This window comes from Rhyacophila brunnea, unplaced genomic scaffold (assembly GCF_057557595.1).
Source record: "Rhyacophila brunnea isolate RB1 unplaced genomic scaffold, BYU_Rbru_1.0 scaffold_137, whole genome shotgun sequence".
Taxonomy (NCBI): domain Eukaryota; kingdom Metazoa; phylum Arthropoda; class Insecta; order Trichoptera; family Rhyacophilidae; genus Rhyacophila; species Rhyacophila brunnea.
The window spans coordinates 835,814-841,198 of record NW_028232793.1 but is presented as its reverse complement, the minus strand read 5'-3'; positions in this window follow the sequence as shown (position 1 = coordinate 841,198).

The following is a 5,385-nucleotide window of genomic DNA, read 5'->3' as shown; positions in this document are numbered from 1 at the left end:
GCTTGTTCTCTAACTTTTCTATCCCTCATACAGTACGAAATAATTTTTCGATATAAATTTGAACTTTCAATGTCTACTTTGATCTAGTTGTTTTGTTATTGTCTATACTATAGCTTGAAATTTATAAATATTATTTATATACCTTACGGGCTTATGTCAACTTTCCTTAATAAAAACATCCTATGAAATATAGAGTAAAGATCATTCTTAAACCATATCATTCAAAAAATTTCTTCTTAAGCATATATCGATATAATTTTGTCTGATTGAGGTGTAGAAGACATCACTTTAGTTCAAACTATAATTTTTAACAGACCCATTCGTTTCCTAGGTAGAAAATATGAATTGTTTTTATAAATATAGAATGAAAATCTTCACATTCCGCTTTTTATTCTCCGATAGACCTTTAATATATTTTACAAACGAATGATCCGACTCGGTTCCCTAGATTAGTACGAAAATGCTACCGATACACTTTCTGTTTGATTTATAATTATACCATATTTTATATATATGTAAACCATATTCTGTTATATTCGAGCACATTTTCTGCACGTTGGAACCACAGATATTACATTCTTTTGAAGTACATGATTTTTTTTCATGGAGATAATTGATAACTTCGAGAAAATCCGATTTTCTTCTTGAAGTACATTGTTCAGCAAAATTATTTTTTGAAGCTCTTCAAACATTATTTATGGTGCACTTCTATTAAACTTGTAATAGATACCTATATCCGTGTTCTTTTTTGAAATATATATCATTTTCTATATTTTTTACCATAGTTCTTAAATTTTTATTTAAAAAGCACTTCTTCTTAAGTTGTAAGAGAGATCATATTCTGTTTTTATCACAAGAAAACATATTTTTCTGGCTCTTTTTCTACCAGTTCTATAATTTTATTGCATCGAGCACTTGCTTCTTGAGTTGGAATAAATATCTAAAAAGGTGATAATTCCGAGATTTTTCTTCTTTCACTTGAAATGTAATAATTTTTTGAATTATTATTCTTTTTTTGTAGGTTCTTGATAATTAAGTTTGATACTCTGTAGAGTTCTAAAAATTACAGTAATATTTTTAGTGGAGTTAGATTTGCTATCTGTCTTTACAACATTGTTGTATCTTTAGTATTTTATCGTTTACTTTGTGAAATTATACTTTCTTTGTTCTGATAACACCTTCATATCTCGATTAATAAGTTCTATGTACATTTTATGAAAAATTTACTTGAATTCACAAAAAAATTATTCCTCCAACTAATTGCTCTGGTATATAATTTTTATGGAATATGTCTTTTATAAGATACAAACTTAATCTTAGAACTATAGATCTTTTGACTAGTGTTTTTTATGCAATAATTTTGTAACCTTGTTCTTTTAATATAATAAGAAGGTTTTTCTTTAAATCTATCACTGTGTGACGTACTAGTTTTAGCTAAATAAGCGCAAGACATACACTTTGAACAATAAAGATTGATTCAAAACATTCTTGAAGGCATGAAGGACTAGAAAAGGTAGATTTTGTTTGAGACTACAAAAATCATTAGAATGTTTGGAGCATTATCTGTCATTTATCTGAATTCTCTTTTTTATATTACTTTTATTGTTTTGACAGGATCAACTAAGATGCAGTTTGTATTGTTGATACTATCATAATTATTTAATTTTGTATATAAAGTTTTTGGAGTGCGCTCAATGTGTCAATTATTTGTGATTATTTATTTTCTACCTTAAATAAAGTTTAAAGTTTTTGAATTTTTATGTATCTATTTTTAGTATTTTTATAGCGTTTTTTATTTATATTAAAAAAATTAATTATGGGCTGATTTTGTAAAATTGCCTTTTGCTTCTTTTAAACAAGCAAAACTACAGACATCTCTGCAGAACAGCCCTTTTCTATGTATTTATGAAATATACAATCAATTGAAAATTATTCATGGTTGGCTTTATATCTTTACATCTTTAAACCAAGCGAAAATTTAATTATTCTTTGTGGAAATTAATATTGTTAGTTTTTTAATAATTCACATAATTTGTTAATGATGGGTAGTTGAATGGATTACAATTTTGAATCTTTTCAACCATTTAAAACTTTAGATGGGTCTATAAAGGGGCGATATTTATATTTCTGGGATCTAATTATCTTCTCAACTTTCCCCATATCATCGCCCATCAAAATGGTCGATTTGGGTGTCTATCACAACCCCGGATATTTATGGACTTTCTTCAAATACCTTCGAATTTCAAAGTGCCTTATAAAAAACTTATTTTATTTTGTGATCACATTATGCCACTCGATAGGGTTAATCAATTTGCTAATTTGTGCATGATTACTATAAAAAACAGGCAAATTTTTTTGTTATCAAGAAGGTTAAGTCACTAATATATTATAAAACAAAGAAGGCTGAATTAAAAAAACAACATCGTTGAGATATATTGTGATTAATTGTTAAGGACCCACAATTTTCGAGATCCATCATTGAATCTCGTTATGATTTATAATACTTTAATTTTAGGTAGAATTAAACTAAATAATTAAAAAAAAATCCAAATATCTATTGAAAATGAAAACAAAGAAAATAATACTTGATTGCTTTTTTAATTGAAAATTTATGGATATTATTTTTTTGAATTTGAAATTCATCCTATGAAAAATCTAAACCAAGCTAGATCTCAGAGACAGGGCATTTAAAAATATCGTGTTTTAAAACATAGTATTGATTGTGTATTTTTGTTCCTAATGATCATGACTAAATTTCTAAAAATCATCTTCAGCTGCATAATGCAGGAAATAGAAAAGCATGAAAGCAGAGAATAAAATATATAAAATAGGAAATAATACTTTTTAGGAATTGAAAGCTTATATAGATAACAAAACCCATAAATAAACATTTTTCTATAAACATTATTTATCTAAAAATGACCTAAAACATATATATTTACAATATAATCTTTTTAATAGATAAAATTAATATTTATTTTATTTTTAATCATTTCGAGCAAGATATTCTGATAATTTAGTCGCCACCTCCAAAATATCTTCATATTTATTTATAAACTCCACAAGATCATCATAATGTTTCAGAAGTTTAGATTGGTCCTGTGCCAATAAAACAAAATTGGATGGTTCACGAATTGAGTCTCTAACTTGAATATACAAAAATCTTTCTATGATCAAATTGATAAAAACACCGTAGAAAATTTCCTGGTCATTGCTAACCGGGTTATGTATATAATTTATACAATCAATTGTTAATGATTTGATTGATTCTAGGAATTTAATACATCCGAAATCCATATTAATGATAGGATCCCTTTCCCATGGATTTTGAATGTTATATATCAATGATAGGACATATATTTTTATTGAATTTAGGGGTTCTGTGATGTTGCATAAACCCCAATATCCGTTTGTTTTGTAATCTTCACGATCACCGGGTAATTTCGCAAGAAAATTTTGTATTGAAGCCCTCATTTGACAATTTTTTAAGGTCGAATTCCATTGAAGATTTTCAATATTCCTATAATAGTTAAAATAAAGGGAAATTTTAGAGTAAAACTCAAACATTATTTGGCATGTTTTCTCATTTGATTCGGAAGTGGTTTTATTTTCGATTGTTTCAGAATTCATATGTTTGTTTATTTTCGAAGCAAACTGATATTTTTTAGAATCAGGGGTTTCAAGGAAGTAATGCATCACTTTTAAAGCTTTACTGGTGTAATTTTTATATTCATATAGATATACCTTGTTCATTGGATTTGTTATATACTTAAACCAGCTTAACAAAACATCATTGAGTGTCTCTATCATTTTATAAAAACTTGGCTCTAAAATTCCTATGCTTTGATGTGGTTGTGATAAAAATGGATGAATACTTAGATAGAACAGGCTTAGAACTTGTTTAAATAATTCGTCTGAAAGAATTTTTTTCGCACTATTATTTAAATGATCAAGAAACAATTGTATTTTTTCATGTAAAACTTTGGTTGATAGAAGTATGTTTCCTGTATTTTCGTAAAAAATAAAATTTTACATGAAGAAACGAAATTACTAATACATATAATGCTTATAAAATTATTTTCAGCATTATTTAGTTGTTTCATTAGGTGATAAAAGTTATTTGAGGCTCATTTAGTTGATGATCTAGAAATATATTTATAGATTCAATCATTTGAAAAAAATGTGAAAATAAGACTGAATCTCTATCTTGCAACAATATCGACGAGCCTAAATAAGTTCTTATTGATTCAAGTATATTTAAAAAAAGATAATCTGGATCAAAGTGAAATAATCCATCTTCATTTCCATTATTTGAAAATTCACAGCATAAATATGCAAACGATCCTATCGATTCCAAAATACCATGAAAAGATTTCAAAATATGATTAGAATCAAGTTTGAACCCATAGTTTCTGAAAATGATTAAATCACAAGAATTTATTAATTCACCAAAGAGATTATTGTCCACATACATGCGTTTATACATATGCAACCATTTATTTACCCTAAATATTCTTTTTTCAATGTAAGATACCTCTAAAAGAATGAATTTTTCGATTTCGGCTTCTAAATTTTTTTGATGATTATGTTCTGAAATAATGGCTTCTCTTTCATGATATTGTTCATTGTTTCCAATATTTCCAAAAGCTTGCTCACCAGTACAGCAGAGTCGAATCCATAGCAAGCAAAAAATTAAATAAACAACCAAATTCATCTCCGTAAAGATAATTTTATCGATGTATTTATAGAAATCATCATTTTTACCATATTTGGCAGTTTGCATATCTTGTATTTCTTGGTATATGAACTAAGAAAAGAAAAAATTCAATTATATTTTGGCCATTAATTTTTATATTGATTTTTTTATGTTAATTTCGCTAATTGAATATTTTACAAAATATTTTTTATTTGTTTATCGCGCCCACAACAAGATTATATTTTATTTCCATCATCAATTACTTTTCATGTTTCGATTTAATAAAATTGCAGATAATTTTTAAAATACTTACATCTATAGATCATAGTCCATTATGATTTTCGTGATCAATGGATTTAGTGGCAAATATATTGATTGGCCAACAAAATTATATTTTTACGCGAACTTAAAGTCTCTTCTTATTTATCTAAAAAATGACACTGTACTCCAATAAAAATTTATCCAAATTGATCAACAAACTGATCAAAAACATCTTCAAAAATACATATGTCTCCGATTTTTATGTGGACATTTCAGATTTAAAATTTATACATAGGTTTAGAACAATTTGCAAATATCATAAGATTATTTATATTATGCATGATGAATATTTATAAGTTATCTATGTATTTGTGGTTAATTTGCTTTTTATTGATTTAAATAAAGCTTTATTTGGCTTCTTAGAGAGG